The following is a 20,542-nucleotide window of genomic DNA, read 5'->3' as shown; positions in this document are numbered from 1 at the left end:
CCCGAACCCGAACCCAATTTCCTAAACCTAAACCTTAACCTATTCTCAATTCCCTAAACCTATAGCTTGTAACCTAAACCTAAACCTTAACCTAAACCTAAACCTAAACTTATAACCTATAACTTAAACCTAAAGCTAAAACCTAATGTATTCTCAAATCCGTAAACCTAAACCTACACCTAATCCTAATTTCAACTCCCTAACTTAAACCTAAACCAAAACTTGAAAACCCAAACCTAAACCCGATCCTGAACCCAAACCCGATTACCAAAACCGAAACCTTAACCTATTCTCAATTCCCTAAACCTATAGCTTATAACCTAAACCTAAACCTAAACCTAAACCTTTTACCATTAACCTAAACCTAAATCTAAAAGCTAAATTGTATTCTCAAATCCATAAACCTAAACCTACACCTATTCCTAATCTTAACTCCCTAACTTAAACCTAAAATTGAAAAACCAAACCTAAACCCGATCTCGAACCCGAACCCGATTTCCTAAACCTAAACCTTATCCTATTCACAATTCCTAAACCTATAGCTTATAACCTAAATCTAAATTTAAATCTAAACCTATAACCTATAACCTAAACCTAAACCTAAAACCGAATGTATTCTCAATCCCCTAAACCTAAACCTACACTTAATCCTAATCTCAACTCCCTAATCTAAACCTAAACCTAAACCTAAACTTGAAAACCCAAACCTAAACCCGATCACGAACCCAAACCCGATTTCATAAACCTAAACCTTAACCTATTCTCAATTCCCTAAACCTATAGCTTATAACCTAAACCTAAACCTAAACCTAAACCTAAACCTTAACCTAAACCTAAACCTAAACCTATAACCTATAATCTAAACCTAAACCAAAAACCTAATGTATTCTCAAATCCCTAAACCTAAACCTACAGTTAATCATAATCTCAACTCCCTAACCTAAACCTCAACCTAAACTTGAAAACCCGAACCTAAACCTGATCCCGAACCCAAACCCGATTTCTTAAACCTAAACCTTAACCTATTCTAAATTCCCTAAACCTATAGCTTATAACCTAAACTTAAACCTAAACCTAAACCTAAACCTTAACCTAAACCTAAACCTAAACCTATAACCTAAACCTAAACCTAAACCTAAAACCTATAACCTAAATGTATTCTCAAATCCCTAAACCTAAACCTACATCTAATCCTAATCTCAACTCCCTATCCTAAACTCAAACCTAAACTTGAAAACCCAAACCTAAACCCGATCCCGAACTCGAACCCGATTTCCTAAACCTAAACATTAACCTATTTTCAATTCCCTAAACCTATAGCTTATAAGCTAAACCTAAACCTTAACTTAAACCTAAACCTAAACCTATAACCTATAACTTAAACCTAAATTTAAAACCAAAATGTATTCTCAAATCCCTAAACCTAAACCTACACCTAATCCTACTCTCAACTCCCTAACCTAAACCTAAACCTAAACTTGAAAACACAAACCTAAACCCGATCCCGAACCTGAACCCGATTTCCTAACCTAACCCTCAACCTATTCTCAACTCCCTAAACCTTAACCTATAACCTTACATAAACCTAAACCTCTAACCTGCACTGATAACCTAAACCTATAACCTAAACCTAAGCATAAAATCTAATCCTAAACCTAAAACTGAAATGTATTCTCAAATCCTTAAACCGAAACCTACACCTAATCCTAATCTCAACTCCCTAAGCATAAACCCGATCTCGAACCCGAACATGATTTACTAAACCTAAACCTTAACATATTCTCAATTCCCTAGACCAATAGCTTATCACCTCAACCTAAACCTAAAACCTATAATCTAAACCTAAACCTAAAACCTAATGTATTTTCAAATCCTTAAACATAAACCTATAGCTAATCCTAATCTAAACCAAAACCTAAACCTGAAAACCCAAACCTAAACCCGATCCCGAACCCGAACCCGATTTCCTAAACCTAAACCTTAACCTATTCTCTATTGCCTAAACCTATAGCTTATAACCTAAACCGAAACCTAAACCTAAACCTATAACCTATAACCTAAACCTAAACCTAAAACCTAATGCATTCCCAAATCCCGATACCTAAACCTACACCTAATCCTAATCTCAACTCCCTAACCTAAACCTAAACCTAAACTTGAAAACCCAAACCTAAACCCGATCCCGAACCCAAACCCGATTTTCTAAACCTAAACCTTAACCAATTCTCAATTCCCTAAACCTTTAGCTTATAACCTAAACTATACCTTAACCTAAACCTAAACCTAAACCTATAACCTAAAACCTAAACCTATAACCTATAACCTAAATGTATTCTGAAATCCCTAAACCTAAACCTACACCTAATCCTAATCTCAACTCCCTAAACTAAAACTAAACCTAAACTAGAAAACCCAAACCTAAAATCGATCGCGAACCCAAACCCGATTTCCTAAACCTAAACATTAACCTAATCTCAATTCCCTAAACCTATAGCTTATAACCTAAACCTTAACCTAAACCTAAACCTAAACCTACAACCTATAACCTAAACCTATACCTAAAACCTAATGTATTTTCAAATCCCTAAACCTAAACCGACACCTAATCCTAATCTCAATTCCCTAACCTAAACCTAGACTTAAAGTTGAAAACTCAAACCTAAACCCGATCCCGTACCCGAACCCGATTTTCTAAACTGAAACTTTAACCTATTCTCAATTCCCTAAACCTATAGCTTATAACTTAAACCTAACCCAAAAGCTAAACCTAAACCTAAACCTATAACCTATAATCTATAACCTAAACCTAAAACCTAAATGTATTCTCAAATCCCTAAACCTAAACCTACATGTAATCCTAATCTCAACTCCTTAACCTAAACCAAAACCTAAACTTGAAAACCCAAACCTAAACCCGATCCCTAACCCAAACCTGATTTCCTAAACCTAAACCTTAACCAATTCTCAATTCCCTAAACCTATAGCTTATAACCTAAACCGAAACCTAAACCTATACCTTAACCTAAACTTAAACCTAAACCAATAACCTAAAACATAAACCCATAACCTATAACCTAAATGTATTCTCAAATCCCTAAACCTAAACCTACACCTAATCCTAATCTCAACTCCCTAAACTAAAACTAAACCTAAACTAGAAAACCCAAACCTAAAATCGATCCCAAACCCAAACCCGATTTCCTAAACCTAAACATTAACCTATTCTCAATTCCCTAAACCTATAGCTTATAACCTAAACCTTAACCTAAACCTAAACCTAAACCTACAACCTATAACCTAAACCTATACCTAAAACCTAATGTATTTTCAAATTCCTAAACCTAAACTGACACCTAATCCTAATCTCAACTCCCTAACCAAAACCTAAAATTAAAGTTGAAAACCGAAACCTAAACCCAATCCCGTACCTAAACCCGATTTCGTAAACCGAAACTTTAACCTATTCTCAATTCCCTAAACCTATAGCTTATAACTTAAACCTAACCCAAAAGCTAAACCTAAACCTAAACCTAAACCTATAACCTATAATCTATAACCTAAACCTAAAACCTAAATGTATTCTCAAATCCCTAAACCTAAACCTACATGTAATCCTAATCTCAACTCCCTAACCTAAACCAAAACCTAAACTTGAAAACCCAAACTTAAACCCGATCCCGAACCCGAACCTGATTTCTTAAACCTAAACCATAACCTATTCTCAATTCCCTACTGTTCACTCCCCAAGTATAGGGTTGTATGTAGTAATAAACTCGGTAAGACCGAGGTCGAATCCACAGGGACTGAAACTTGTACGTTTTCTGAAACTAGGTAGAAATAGAACTAGACTAAGATGTGATCTAAACCAAATAGAATTTAGGAAATAATTATGGAATAATTATCTAAAACTTTAAGGAATTCAGAGGAAGGAAACTAGGGATTCAGAGGATCCACTTGTAGAGATCAGGGAGATCTTATGCCTGCATCAAGAATTATGGAATTTAAACTGAACTCACTTGATCTGGTTTTTAAGAGATGAAAAGTATATGAATTAGAATGGATTCCATCATCTAACCATGCCCAGGAGACAAAGCAAACAACAGGATTAAACTAATTACCAACTAATCAACAATGTATGAAGATCAGGAAGGATACTGTCATCCTACCATGCCCATGGGACAATGATGAATAACAGGGCTTCCTGACTTCATAAACAAAAAAAGGGAAGGAAATACTCAAAAGCCATTGCAAACCCCATTGTAATTTCAGTCACAACAGACCATAAAAGACTAAAAAATATTCCTTGAATAATCAAACCACAATCAAATTCAGTTTATGAATTAAAGGCACAAAGTAGAATCTCTCATCTTACTACAGGCTTCACCTCTTAGCCCTAGCTAAGAGGTTTAGCCACACATAGGCATGATGCGGCTGAATAAAAAGAAATATAAAGGAAAAGAAGAAAGGAAACCAAGATTAGCTCACGTGCCACCTGCCTCCACCTTCCTTCAATCGTACCAAAAAAACGAGCCTTGTCCAGCCTCTGCTTCCATTCCAGCCCAAACCCAAGCCAGCCGTACGTCCTTCTCTGTTTCTCTTTTTCTTCCCACGCTGCCAGCAGCCACGTCCAGCCAGCTGCCAATCCCCTGTTCTTTTCCAAACTCTTCCTTGAATCCTTGTTCAAACCTAAAGACGACCTCCCCTCTTCCTCCCTGTCTCCCACTGTCCCTGGCTCTCTCTCTTCTCTCCTTTTATCAGGACTTGGAGGGGTGGAGAGAGTCCTTTCGTATCTGGCTGGAGAAGAGTCAGTTTAGCGGACTGACTCTCTGTTACGTAGCAGAGCAAAAGACCTCCGTTTGAAACGGAATTTTCTGCAACAAAACTTGATCCAAGACGTTCAGTCGTCTTGGTTTTAATCAGACCCACCATGGACAGAATTTGGACGGTCCAGATAGAGAATTCGATCCTCCTCTTGATCACGGAACGGCCCGAAAATCCCGATTGCGCGCAACAGAGCTTGGCGCTTCTTGCGCTGGGACGTTGGTGGAGGCCATGATCGAAATCGGTTGAGAAATCCCCACCGTCCATTGAAATCCTTGTGAAAAACCAGTCGGGGAGGAGTAGTTTTCGTAGGTTCTTGTGCGGCCCATTGTACTCACTCAATTCACCGTTCATCCTATGTTGTGCATCGATCTTCGTGTTTGCATCTGCATGGGGGCCAAAAGGTCACCTAGATGAGGGTTATAGCTACCCTACTAGACGAATGAACGGTGTGGATCATCTAAATCCATGCTGATGGTGGCCCACTGCTGCTTCCCGGGGTCGGCTGCGCATGAAAGAAAAACAGAGAAGGTTTCCTTCTCTGTTTGTGAAACAGTTCGAGTCCAGGACGGTCAAACCGTCCTGGAGTTTCCGTGCACGCCTGGTGCACCCATGCTGTACAAGTGCGATGCACATGTAGGTCCCATGCTGATGTATATGAGAGATCAGCTCCGTCCATCCTGGTTGCCATATGATTTAAATGGTTGACACCAAAATTGAAGTATTTCAAGATATCAGGCGGGCCCCAGATTGATAAGTTGTGGGCTGATCTGTCCGTTGGCCACTTCCACAGTGATCCAGGAGCTAAAATTTTACGTGTACGGTTCATTTATGGTCCTCAGGCCACGTATGAAGTTTCGAACTGATCAGATGGTGAAAACCGTATGATCTTGTATTCTGGACACTTTTCAGGCCACTTGAGCTTCAATTCCTCGATTTTCTTGGGTCCCTGATGTGTAATTCTGTTGATCTTGGGTCTCTGGAGTCCGTCCCATGCTTTGGTGTCATTAGAGCGTTAAGTCCATGCTTTAAGCACCCTTTTCGGTCCAGGCTCGTACATACACTCTGCATTACAAACACGATTAATCAGGCCATTAAGCGGTATCATGCGTGTAAATCTATGCAACAACTGGGTCTGATATGCAATATTTGACCCTCAACACAACCCCCAACCAGCATTTTGCTAGTCCCGAGCAAAGTATGCGAAAAATAAGTTAAGAATTACAGAACAATTTATAAACTCGAGTGATTTTTGCAGAGTAATCCAGATATGAGAATTTTTAGATTCATGACTGTTGGATATTACTTTCTCCTAGACTCCAGCGCACAGTAAACTTCATAATCAAGTTCAAAGTATTATTCCATTAATTAGAAAAATTCTAACCATTGAGATCTATGAATGTATAGTCTAATCTCGACTTGTTAATATTAAGATTCACATCGATATTTAAGGATATCATTGGTAACAACTAAGAGAATTCATGATAACTCAACTTGGCTTACACATTATCTTTTTATTCTTTTAATTTTTTGATTTTTTCCTTAGAAGTAACGCCAAGAAGAGGGATCAGATCCTCACCTATAGGGAGCAAACCTAAGGTAAAGACTGTACACCCAACTTTTTCACATATCATTCATGGGGAATCGAATCCTCACCTATAGGGAGCAAACCTATGGTAAAGATTGTTCGCTCAATCTATTTGATTTCTCAAGTTGGTTCCTTTCATATTTAGTGATTACCAAGTTAATCCTTTAATATCGAACTGAAACCTTAATATGCAAGCGAGATGTGTCCTGCGAATTCATGACTCAATCAATGTTTACAAATTCTAATAATCGATTAACAATTCAACTTAATTGTGAAATTTGATAGATAACTGAATCCAAGAGTCATAAAGTACCTACATCACGCATCTTGTAGTTCTAAATCCAAAATGGCCGTCAAAATCGCTTCGAATTCATATGAAATTCTAGAAAAATTTAAAATTTTCACAATTTCTGCTCAAGACTAAGAAAATACTGATTAGGAAACCTAATCTCCCACCCCCAACCTAAAATCTACATTGTCCTCAATGTAAAAGAAATAAGCATGCGATGCACATGGGACAAAATAAGTAAATGAGAAGTGATGGAAAGATAATACCTGGATGAAATAATCAAGAGCATTTCCAAAGATATCTACATAAGAGCGGGTCAGCACAAGAGAGAAACGAACAGAAGAAAAATGAAATCCTACCTACACCACTTTCGTAGGTGCTCTCGATTGCATTTAGCATATGCAACAAGCCTTTAAACCCCTAGGTTACCCCTAGTGGACGAGTTGTAGTCTCGTGAGGGTTTGCAGTAATGTTACCCACAAACATTGAACTAACTAATGAGAAAAGTGAAATGGAATGAAAATTTGGGTTGCGTCCTAGGCCGGACAAATAAAGCAACTACTCTAGTCCTAAGAAAACAGGAAACCTACCTATACCTCCATCAGACTAGGAGATCAATCCTGGTAAACAGGATCAGTCAGAGGCATGGACATGTCCTCTGAATCAAATTTCTCGACAAATGGTTTCAATCGATGGTCATTGACTTTAAACTCCTTGCCATTGTCGGGATCTCTTATCTCAACGGCCCCATGAGGAAAAACAGTAACAACAATGTAAGGGCCGGTCCAACGAGATCGAAGCTTACCCGGAAAGAGATGTAATCGAGAATTGTACAAAAGGACCTTCTGACCAGGCATGAATGATTTTCGCAAAATGTGTTGGTCATGAAATGCTTTCATCTTGTCCTTGTAAATTCTCGCATTATCGTACGCATCATTCCGGATTTCCTCAAGTTCATTCAATTGAAGTTTGCGTAGCGAGCCAGCGTTGTCAAGATTGAAATTAAGATTTTTGATCGCCCAGTACGCTTTATGTTCCAGCTCCACAGGTAAGTGACAAGCTTTCCCATAGACAAGTCTAAAGGGAGACATTCCAATAGGGGTTTTAAAGGCAGTACGGTATGCCCATAAGGCATCGGTCAATCGGATTGACCAATCCTTACGATCTGGGTTAACCGTTTTCTCCAAAATGTGTTTGATCTCCCTATTGGAAATCTCAGCTTGTCCACTTGTCTGTGGATGGTATGGGGTATGGGGTGCTCACCTTATGAGAGATACCGTATTTCTTCATTAAGCTCTCAAATGGTTTATTACAAAAGTGTGAGCCCCCATCACTAATGATGGCTCGAGGCGTTCCGAATCGAGAAAGGATGTTTTCTTTTAAGAATTTAATGACCGTGCGATGGTCATTAGTTCGACATGGAATCGCTTCGACCCATTTAGTGACATAATCCACGGCGAGCAAAATATACAGATTTCCAAACGATTGGGGGAATGGTCCCATGAAATCGATGCCCCAGCAATCAAATGCTTCAATGATAAGGATGGGATTCAAAGGCATCATATTTCGACGGGACAATGCTCCCAATTTCTGACAACGCTCACAAGCTTTGCAAAACTCATGAGTGTCCCTGAACATAGTGGGCCAGTAAAAGCCACACTGCAGAATCTTGGCCGTGGTCTTTTTAGCAGAGAAGTGACCACCACGAGGCCGGTGAGTGACGAAGGAGAGGACGCTCGATGCTCATGCTGCAGTACACATCTCCTTAGAATTTGGTCTGGGCAATATTTAAATAAATAAGGATCATCCCAGAAAAAGTTGCGCACCTCGGTGAAGAATTTCTTCTTATCTTGCGCAGTCCACTATGTCGGTATGGCACCTGTAGCAAGATAATTAGCAATATCAGCGAACCAAGGTGAATGGGAGACTCGGAACAGTTGTTCATCAGGGAACATGTCGTTGATGTGAGTCGCCTCAAGGGAATCAGATGTATTAAGGCGAGAAAGGTGATCGGCCACTACGTTCTCTACTCCCTTTTTATCTTTAATTTTCAAATCAAATTCTTAGAGTAGAAGGATCCATCGTATCAAACGGGGCTTAGAATTATTCTTAGAAAGAAGATACTTAAGTGCCGCATGATCTGTGTAGATAATGATCTTGGATCCAATCAAGTAGGACCTAAATTTGTCCAAGGCGAACACTACAGCTAAGAGTTCCTTTTCCGTAGTCGAGTAGTTCACCTGGGCAGAATTTAAAGTTCTACTTGCGTAATGAATGACGTAGGGCCGCTTATCTTTTCTCTGGCCTAGGACCGCTCCAAGAGCATAATCAGAAGCGTCGCACATAAACTCAAAAGGAAGGCTCCAGTCGGGTGGCTGCATGATAGGTGCAGTGGTTAACGTGCCCTTAAGCTTGGTGAAAGCTTCCTGGCATTGTACGGAGCATCCTTTTGAAGAAGATTACATAAAGGACGAGAGAGAAGACTAAAGTCCTTTATGAATCGCCTGTAAAATCCTACGTGTCCTAAGAAGGATCGCACGTCTCTGATGTTCTTGGGTGGAAGTAGGTTGGAGATAAGATCGATTTTTGCCTTATCTACCTCGATTCCCTTGGACGAGATGATATGCCCAAGGACTATTCCTTTCTGAACCATGAAATGGCACTTCTCCCAATTAAGTACCAAGTTCTTTTCTTCACATCTTTTCAGCACACATTTAAGACTTTCCAAGCATTTGCTGAAAGATGGACTGTAAACAGAGAAGTCGTCCATGAAGACCTCTAGGTATTGCCCCACCATATCAGAAAAGATACTAAGCATACATCGCTGAAAGGTGGCAGGGGCATTATATAGTCTGAATGGCATCCTTCGGTAAGCAAAGGTGCCGTAGGGACATGTAAATGTGGTCTTTTCTTGGTCTTCAGGGGCTATCTCTATCTGGTTGTAGCCCAAATACCTGTCAAGAAAACTGTAATAGGAATGACCAGCTAACCTTTCCAGGATCTGATCAATGAATGGTAAAGGAAAGTGGTCTTTCCTCGTGACGGTATTCAACTTCCTGTAGTCAATGCACATTCTCCAACCAGTAGTGACTCTAGTTGGCACGAGTTCATTATTAGCATTGGCTACGATGGTGATTCCAGACTTCTTAGGAACCACTTGAGTTGGACTCACCCATTGACTATCAGATATAGGGTATATAATACCCACATCCAATAGTTTAAGAACCTCGGCCTTAACCACTTCCTTCATATTTGGATTTAGTCTACGTTATGGTTGCCGAGCAGTTTTTGCATTATCCTCAAGATATATGCGGTGAGTACAAATCAAGGGATCGATTCCCTTGAGGTCCGCTATCGTCCATCCCAGGGCTCCTTTATGCTCAATGAGAGTAGATATAAGCATACTCTCCTGTTCTTTCTCCAGGTGGGCAGAGATCACCACCGGGTATGTCTCATCTTGACCTAAATAGGCATATTTCAAATCAGAGGGCAAAGGTTTTAGGTCAAGCTTCGGAGGCTTGAGGTTAGACGGTAGAGGCACTACATCGGTTTGTGGCAATTCTTCAAATTGTGGCCTCCACCGGTTAACTTCAAGTACCGGTGTAGTATCAAGCAAGGCACACGTCTCCCTAATCATGTCATCATCAAAATCATGGGAGTGGGCCAGGCACGTCTCCAGGTTGTCGGAGGATAAAGTCAGCGGTGTCGTATCTTCCATGAAAGAGTCAATCATGTTAATGTCGTGGAAATCGTCATCATCCTCTGAGTTGCTGCCGTTATTGAAAAAAATGTTTGACTCCAATGTCAAATTTCTAAACGACATAGTCATGATACCATTCCTGCAATTGATAATTGCATTTGACGTGGCAAGGAATGGGCGACCAAGAATGACGGGAATCTGAGTGCTCATGTTATTGATGGGTTCTGTGTCCAGGATGATAAAATCTACAGGGTAGTAAAATCTATCGACCTGGACAAACACATCCTCAATTATCCCTCTTGGTACATGAACAGAGCGATCAGCAAGTTGTAGTGTGGTTAGGGTGGGTTTTAATTCACCCAAACCTAACTGTTTGTATACCGAGTAAGGAATCAAATTGACGCTCGCTCCTAAGTCAAGAAGTGCGTGATCAATTCGATGGTTCCCGATTACACATGATATGGTTGGGCTACCGGGATCCTTGAATTTCTGTGGCACGTCTTGCTTCAGGATAACACTCACTTTCTCAGTCAAGAAGATTTTCTTTTGAATAATTTTCCGTCTTTTGGTCGTGCATAAGTCTTTCAGGAATTTGGCATATGAAGGTATCTGTTTAACGACATCAAGTAGAGGAATGTTGACTTTCACCTATTTCAACACCTCTAGGATATCGTAAGAGTTAGAGAGAGGTTTTGGTGAAACCAACCGTTGGGGGAATGGAGCAACTGGCTTCTCTAGAAGTTCCGGTTCTACTTTTTGTGGGGCATCACTAGATCCATCATTGTTGTCCTCTTTTGGTTCTTGAGGCTTTTCGGGCCTAACCGGAAGAGTTTTATCAATGATCTTCCCACTCCTAAGAGTGGTGATGGATTTAGCATGCCCCATCTGATTTGAAGAGCTGGAATCATTATTCTCGTACTGCAGTTTAGGATTGGGGAGAGGTTGTGCAGGAAGCATCCCCTTTTCTATAACCGTCATACGAGAATCTATCTTTTGCATAAAATCTGTAATTCCCCGCATTGCCTTAGCCAGCTCTTGTATAGGATTTTGAACCAGTTCCTCTTGAGGTTTCACTTGATTTGGATTTTGATTGAAGAAACCTGGAGGGGTAGCCGTCTGTCCATTCCTCCAACTAAAGTTTGAATGATTTTTCCAGCCAGGGTTGTATGTATTGGAGTTAGGTCCAGTAAAAGGTCTTTGATAATTATTTACGGCATTGTCTTGTTCATTCAACACTCCTCAAAAGGCAGGTATTGTAGGACAGTTTTCAGTTGTGTGAATGTTGCAATCACAGATGCCGCAAACAATTTCATTGACCTTATCCTTCTTTCCTTCCATGGCCTCAACTTTCCTTATGAGCGTAGTCACTTTACACTTGAGATCATCCTCTTCTTTCAAGAGATATAATCCACCTTTCTCCTTTAATTGAGTCGGCCTAGACGTGGTGTTCGCCATTGGGTAATAGTCCCATGATTGTGTCTTTTCAGCGAGACTATCGAGGTAATCCCATACCTCGTCAACATCTTTGTTGATGAACTCTCCATTACACATTGTCTCGACCATTTGGCGCATGGAAGATGTCAATCCATCATAGAAAAAATTTGTAATGCGCCACGTTTCAAATCCGTGTTGTGGGCATGAACTGACCAAATCTTTGAACCTTTCCCAACATTGGAAGAATGTTTCATCTTCCTTTTGGGCAAAGTTCATGATTGCTTTTCTGAGGGTAATCGTTTTATGATGTGGGAAGAATTTTTTTATGAATTCCCTCTGCATGTCGTTCCATGTGCTAATGGATCTAGGACGCAGTGAATGTAACCACGTCTTAGCTTTCTCTTTTAAGGAAAAAGGAAAGAGTTTCAGCCTAATTGTATCCTCAGATACATTAGGAAAACATAATGTAGCTATAATCTCATCGAACTCTTTCAAATGTAAATATGGACTCTCTGATTCAAGTCCATGGAATTTGGGAAGGAGTTGGATAACTCCTGGCTTGATGTCCATTTGTCCTGTGTTTTTAGGAAAAATCATGCATGAGGGCATACTCACTCCCGCCGGTTGTAGATAATCTCGTAAAGTACGAGGCGGGGGTGCCTGTTGCACCTCGTTCTCATCTTGGGTATCCTCCACCCTGGGTGGAAGTAGAGGAGGTTGGTCTTCAGCCATAACTTCAGTTAACTCAGGGGATTTCGAGCGGTGTCTAGTCCTGCGATGGATAGTCAACCCCTCAACCAATCCTCCTTCAGTCAAGAGACGTCGAGTGTTGTCACGGGCCCACTTGGGCATGAAATACTCGCAGCCATCAATTAAATTCAAAGCCTAATCCTAGGAAAGGAAAAAGAAAATCTAAAAAGAAAGAGAGGGAGAGTTGGAAAGGAATTACCAAATTGAAGCTCCTAAGTTAAGGACCTGCAAAATAAAACACAAATAAGTTAGATTCTAAAAAGGAGAAAAACAATCCTTTAAAAGAAAGATAATAGTAAGCTGATTTCTAAAAGAAAGTGGAAACTACTAAAATAAATTAGGAAAGTCCTAAACTAGAAAGTAAATTACTAAAAGAGAACTGAAAAATAGGAACTAGAGAAGGAGCTTACCAAATTAGAAATTTCTATTTTAAAGGCCTACAAAATAAGAAGGTTAGTTTCTAAACAAGAATTCTAAAAATAAATGAGGAAACAAATTAGATTTAAAAAGAGTTAAAAATAGAAAGTGAAAAACAAAAGAGAAAAGTTTCTAAAATTAGAGGATTTTTCTAGAAAGGGAAATAACTAACCTAGTTTCTAAAAATAAACTGCTTCCTAAAAATAGAAAAAATACTAGAATTAAAATTTTCAAAATTTAAACCCTAATTCTAAAAGGTAGAAAAAGTAAAGAGATTAGGAAGGAATTACCAATTTATGGACTTATGTCAGGATCCTACAAAATATGGAAACAAGTTAGTTTCTAAGAATAAAATATAATAAAAACTTTTAGCCTAAAGTTAGTAAAATCCTAATCCTAACCTAATTCTAAAACTAATTAATTTCAGAGAATTGTAACCGTCAGTCCCCGGCAACGGCGCCAAAAACTTGTTCACTCCCCAAGTATAGGGTTGTGATGTAGTAATAAACTCGGTAAGACCGAGGTCGAATCCACAGGGACTGAAACTTGTACGTTTCCTGAAACTAGGTAGAAATAGAACTAGACTAAGATGTGATCTAAACCAAATAGAATTTAGGAAATAATTGTGAAATAATTATCTAAAACTTTAAGGAATTCAGAGGAAGGAAACTAGAGATTCAGAGGATCCACTTGTAGAGATCAGGGAGATCTTATGCCTGCATCAAGAATTATGGAATTTAAACTGAACTCACTTGATCTGGTTTTTAAGAGATGAAAAGTATATGAATTAGAATGGATTCCATCATCTAACCATGCCCAGGAGATAAAGCAAACAACAGGATTAAACTAATTACCAACTAATCAACAATGTATGAAGATCAGGAAGGATACTGTCATCCTACCATGCCCATGGGACAATGATGAATAACAGGGCTTCCTGACTTTATAAACAAAAAAAAGGAAAGGAAATACTCAAAAGCCATTGCAAACCCCATTGTAATTTCAATCACAACAGACCATAAAAGACTAAAAAATATTCCTTGAATAATCAAACCACAATCAAATTCAGTTTATGAATTAAAGGCACAAAGTAGAATCTCCCATCTTGCTACAGGCTTCACCTCTTAGCCCTAGCTAAGAGGTTTAGCCACACATAGGCATGATGCGGCTGAATAAAAAGAAATATAAAGGAAAAGAAGAAAGGAAACCAAGATTAGCTCACATGCCACCTGCCTCCACCTTCCTTCAATCGTACCAAAAAAATGAGCCTTGTCCAGCCTCTGCTTCCATTCCAGCCCAAACCCAAGCCAGCCGTACGTCCTTCTCTGTTTCTCTTTTTCTTCCCACGCTGCCAGCAGCCACGTCCAGCCAGCTGCCAATCCCCTGTTCTTTTCCAAACTCTTCCTTGAATCCTTGTTCAAACCCAAAGACGACCTCCCCTCTTCCTCCCTGTCTCAAACTGTCCCTGGCTCTCTCTCTTCTCTCCTTTTATCAGGACTTGGAGGGGTGGAGAGAGTCCTTCCGTATCTGGCTGGAGAAGAGTCAGTTTAGCAGACTGACTCTCTGTTACGCAGTAGAGCAAAAGACCTCCGTTTGAAACGGAATTTTCTGCAACAAAACTTGATCCAAGACGTTCAGTCGTCTTGGTTTAATCAGACCCACCATGGACAGAATTTGGACGGTCCAGATAGAGAATCCGATCCTCCTCTTGATCACGGAACGGCCCGAAAATCCCGGTTGCGCGCAACAGAGCTTGGTGCTTCTTGCGCTGGGACGTTGGTGGAGGCCATGATCGAAATCGGTTGAGAAATCCCCACCGTCCATTGAAATCCTTGTGAAAAACCAGTCGGGGAGGAGTAGTTTTCATAGGTTCTTGTGCGGCCCATTGTACTCACTCAATTCACCGTTCATCCTATGTTGTGCATCGATCTTCGTGTTTGTATCTGCATGGGGCCAAAAGGTCACCTAGATGAGGGTTATAGCTACCCTACTGGACGAATGAACGGTGTGGATCATCTAAATCCATGCTGATGGTGGCCCACTGCTGCTTCCCGCGGTCGGCTGCGCATGAAAGAAAAACAGAGAAGGTTTCCTTCTCTGTTTGTGAAACAGTTCGAGTCTAGGACGGTCAAACCGTCCTGGAGTTTCCGTGCACGCCTGGTGCACCCATTCTGTACAAGTGCGATGCACATGTAGGTCCCATGCTGATGTATATGAGAGATCAGCTCCGTCCATCCTGGTTGCCATATGATTTAAATGGTTGACACCAAAATTGAAGTATTTCAAGATATCAGGCGGGCCCCAGATTGATATGTTGTGGGCTGATCTATCCGTTGGGCCACTTCCACAGTGATCCAGGAGCTGAAATTTTACGGGTACGGTTCATTTATGGTCCTCAGGCCACGTATGAAGTTTCGAACTGATCAGATGGTGGAAACCGTATGATCTTACATTCTGGACACTTTTCAGGCCACTTGAGCTTCAATTCCTCGATTTTCTTGGGTCCCTGATGTGTAATTCTGTTGATCTTGGGTCTCTGGAGTCCGTCCCATGCTTTGGTGTCATTAGAGCGCTAAGTCCATGCTTTAAGCACCCTTTTCGGTCCAGGCTCGTACATACACTCTGCATTACAAACATGATTAATCAGGCCATTAAGCGGTATCATGCGTGTAAATCTATGCAACAACTGGGTCTGATATGCAATATTTGACCCTCAACACCTACACCTATAGCTTATAACCTAAACCTAAGCCTAAGCCTAAACCTAAACCTAAACCTATAACCTAAATCCTATAACCTAAACCTAAAACCTAAATGTATTCTTAAATCCCTAAACCTAAACCTACACCTAATCCTAATCTCAACTCCCTAACCTAGACCTAAACGTAAACTTGAAAACCCAAACCTAAACCCGATCCCGAACCCGAACCCAATTTCCTAAACCTAAACCTTGACCTATTCTCAATTCCCTAAACCTATAGCTTGTAACCTAAACCTAAACCTTAACCTAAACCTAAACCTAAACCTATAACCTATAACTTAAACCTAAAGCAAAAACCTAATGTATTCTCAAATCCGTAAACCTAAACCTACACCTAATCCTAATCTCAACTCCCTAACATAAACCTAAACCTAAACTTGAAAACCCAAACCTAAACCCGATCCCGAACCCAAACCCGATTTCCAAAACCGAAACCTTAACCTATTCTCAATTCCCTAAACCTATAGCTTATAACCTAAACCTAAACCTAAACCTTTTACCATTAACCTAAACCTAAATCTAAAACCTAAATTGTATTCTCAAATCCATAAACCTAAACCTACACCTATTCCTAATCTCAACTCCCTAACCTAAACCTAAAATTGAAACACCAAACCTAAACCTGATATCGAACCCGAACCCGATTTCCTAAACCTAAACCTTATCCTATTCACAATTCCCTAAACCTATAGCTTATAACCTAAATCTAAATTTAAACCTAAACCTATAACCTATAACCTAAACCTAAACCTAAAACCTAATGTATTCTCAAATCCCTAAACCTAAACCTACACTTAATCCTAATCTCAACTCCCTAAACTAAACCTAAACCAAAACTTGAAAACCCAAACCTAAACCCGATCCCGAACCCAAACCCGATTTCATAAACCTAAACCTTAACCTATTCTCAATTCTCTAAACCTGTACCTTATAACCTAAACCTAAACTTAATCCTAAACCTAAACCTTAACCTAAACCTAAACCTAAACCTAAACCTATCACCTAAACCTAAACCTAAAACCTAAATGTACTCTCAAATCCCTAAACCTAAACCTACACCTAATCCTAATCTCAACTCCCTATCCTAAACTTAAACCTAAACTTGAAAACCCAAACCTAAACCCGATCCCGAACTCGAACCCGATTTCCTAAACCTAAACATTAACCTATTCTCAATTCCCTAAACCTATAGCTTATAAGCTAAACCTAAACCTTAACCTAAACCTATAACCTATAACTTAAACCTAAACTTAAAGCCAAAATGTATTCTCAAATCCCTAAACCTAAACCTACACCTAATCCTACTCTCAACCCCCTAACCTAAACCTAAACCTAAATTTGAAAACCCAAACCTAAACCCGATCTCGAACCTGAACCCGATTTCCTAAACCTAAACCTTAACCTATTCACAATTCCCTAAACCTTAGCCTATAACCTTACCTAAACCTAAACCTCTAACCTGCACTGATAACCTAAACCTATAACCTAAACCTAAGCATAAAACCTAAACCTAAACCTAAAACCGAAATGTAAACTCAAATCCTTAAACCGAAACCTACACCTAATTCTAATCTCAACTCCCTAAACATAAACCCGATCTCGAACCCAAACACGATTTCCTAAACCTAAACCTTAACCTATTCTCAATTCCCTAGACCAATAACTTATAACCTAAACCTAAACCTATAACCTATAATCTAAACCTAAACCTAAAACCTAATGTATTCTCAAATCCCTAAATCTAAACCTACAGCTAATCCTAATCTCAATTCCCTAATCTAAACCAAAACCTAAACTTGAAAACCCAAACCTAAACCCGATCCCGAACCCGAACCCGATTTCCTACACCTAAACCTTAACCTATTCTCTATTGCCTAAACCTATAGCTTATAACCTAAACCTAAACCTAAACCTATAACCTATAACCTAAACCTAAACCTAAAACCTAATGCATTCCCAAATCCCTATACCTAAACCTACACCTAATCGTAATCTCAACTCCCTAACCTAAACCTAAACCTAAACTTGAAAACCCAAACATAAACCCGATCCCGAACTCAAACCTGATTTCTTAAACCTAAACCTTAAACAATTCTCAATTCCATAAACCTATAGCTTATAACCTAAACCTATACCTTAACCTAAACCTAAACCTAAACCTATAACCTAAAACCTAAACCTATAACCTATAACCTAAATGTATTCTGAAATCCCAAAACCTAAACCTACACCTAATCCTAATCTCAACTCCCTAAACTAAAACTAAACCTAAACTAGAAAACCCAAACCTAAAATCGATCCTGAACCCAAACCCAATTTCCTAAAGCTAAACATTAACCTATTCTCAACTCCCTAAACCTATAGCTTATAACCTAAACCTTAACCTAAACCTAAACCTAAACCTATAACCTATAACCTAAACCTATACCTAAAACCTAATGTATTTTCAAATCCCTAAACCTAAAGCGACACCTAATCCTAATCTCAACTCCCTAACCTAAACCTAATTGTAAACTTGAAAACCCAAACATAAACCTGATCCCGTACCCGAACCCGATTTGCTAAACCGAAACCTTAACCTATTCTCAATTCCCTAAACCTATAGCTTATAACTTAAACCTATCCCAAAACCTAAACCTAAACCTAAACCTATACCTTATAATCCATAATCTAAACCTAAAACCTAAATGTATTCTTAAATCCCTAAACCTAAACCTACACCTAATCCTAATCTCAACTCCCTAACCTAAACCTAAACCTAAACTTGAAAACCGAAACCTAAACCCGATCCCGAACCCGAACTCAATTTCCTAAACCTAAACCTTAACCTATTCTCAATTGCCTAAACCTATAGCTTGTAACCTAAACCTTAACCTTAACCTAAACCTAAGCCTAAACCTACAACCTATAACTTAAACCTAAACCTAAAACCTAATTATTCTCAAATCCCTAAACCTAAACCTACACCTAATCCTAATCTCAACTCCGTTACCTAAACCTAAACCTAAACTTGAAAACCCAAACCTAAACCCGAACCCGATTTCCTAAACCTAAACCTTAACCTATTCTCAATTTCCTAAACCTATAGCTTGTAACCTAAACCTAAACCTTAACCTAAACCTAAACCTAAACCTACAACCTATAACTTAAACCTAAACCTAAAACATAATGTATTCTCAAATCCCTAAACCTAAACCTACACCTAATCCTAATCTCAACTCCGTAACCTAAACATAAACCTAAACTTGAAAACCCAAACTTAACCCGATCCCGAACCCAAACCCAATTTCCTAAACCTAAACATTAACCTATTCTCAATTCCCTAAACATATAGCTTATAACCTAAACCTAATCCTAAACCTAAACCGAAACCTAAACCTAAACCTATAACCTATAACCTAAACCTTAAACCTAAATGTATTCCCAAAGTCGTAAACCTAAACCTACACCTAATCCTACTCTTAACTCCCTAACCTAAACCTAAAACTAAACTTAAAAAATCAAACTTAAACCCGATCCTGAACCTGAACCTGATTTCCTAAACCTAAACCTTAACCTATTCTCAATTCTCTAAACCTTAACCTATAACCAAACCTAAACCTAAACCTACAACCTACACTTATAACCTAAACCTATAACCTAAACCTAAGCATAAAATCTAAACCTAAACCTAAAACTGAAATGTATTCTCAAATCCTTATACTTAGACCTACACCTAATCCTACTCTCAACTCCCTAACCTAAACTTAAACCTAAACTTGAAAATGCAAACCTAAACCCGATCTCGAACCCGAACCTAAATTCCTAAACCTAAACCTTAACCTATTCTCAATTACCTGAACCTATCGCTTATAAACTAAACCTAAACCTAAACTTATAACTATACCCTATAACCTAAACCTAGACCTAAAACCTAATGTAATCTCAAATCCCTAAACCTAAACCTACAACTAATCCTAATCTCAACTGCCTAACCAAAACTAAAACCTAAAATTGAAAGCCCATACCTAAACCCGATCCCGAACCCGAACCCAATTTCCAAAACCTAAACCTAAACCTTAACCTATTCTCAATTCCCTAAACCTAAAGCTTATAACCTAAACCTAAACCTATAACCTATAACCTATAACCTAAACCTAAACCTAAAACCGAAATGCATTCACAAATCCCTAAACCTAAACCTACACCTAATCCTAATCTCAACTCCCTAACCTAAACCTAAACCTAAACTTGTAAACCTAAACCAAAACCCGATCCCGAACCCGAATCCGATTTCCTAAACCTAAACCTGAACCTATTCTCAATTCCCTAAACCTATAGCTTATAACCTAAGCCTAACCCTAAACCTAAACCTAAACTTAAACCTATAACCTATAACCTATACATAAAAACTAAATGTATTCTTAAATCCCTAAACCTAAACCTACACCTAATCCTAATCTCAACTCCCTAACCTAAACCTAAACCTAAACCCGATCCCGAACCCCAACCCGATTTTCTAAACCTAAACCTCAACTTATTCTCAATTCCCTAAACCTATAGCTTGTAACCTAAACTGAAACCTAAACCTAAACCTAAACCTAAAACCTAAATGTATTCTCAAATCCCTAAACCTAAACCTACACGTAATCCTAATCTCAACTCCCTAACCTAAACCAAAACCTAAACTTGAAAACCCAAACTAAAACCCGATCCCGAACCCGAACCCGATTTCCTAAACCTAAACCTTAACCTATTCTCAATTCCCTAAACCTATAGCTTATAACCTAAACCTAACCCTAA

At 39.1% G+C, this 20,542-nt stretch overlaps 1 non-coding gene across 1 annotated transcript; it reads left to right on the top strand.

Annotated features, from left to right (window-relative positions):
- Positions 1–12,019: 12,019 nt before the first annotated feature.
- Positions 12,020–12,126, top strand: LOC131222237 (small nucleolar RNA R71). The gene has a single exon (XR_009159944.1). It is a non-coding gene; the product is annotated as a small nucleolar RNA R71 (small nucleolar RNA).
- Positions 12,127–20,542: the final 8,416 nt, after the last annotated feature.

The sequence above is a fragment of the Magnolia sinica genome, chromosome 12 (assembly GCF_029962835.1).
Source record: "Magnolia sinica isolate HGM2019 chromosome 12, MsV1, whole genome shotgun sequence".
NCBI lineage: Eukaryota > Viridiplantae > Streptophyta > Magnoliopsida > Magnoliales > Magnoliaceae > Magnolia > Magnolia sinica.
The sequence above is the reverse complement of the archived record's forward strand: the minus strand, read 5'-3'. Positions and strand labels throughout refer to the sequence as shown.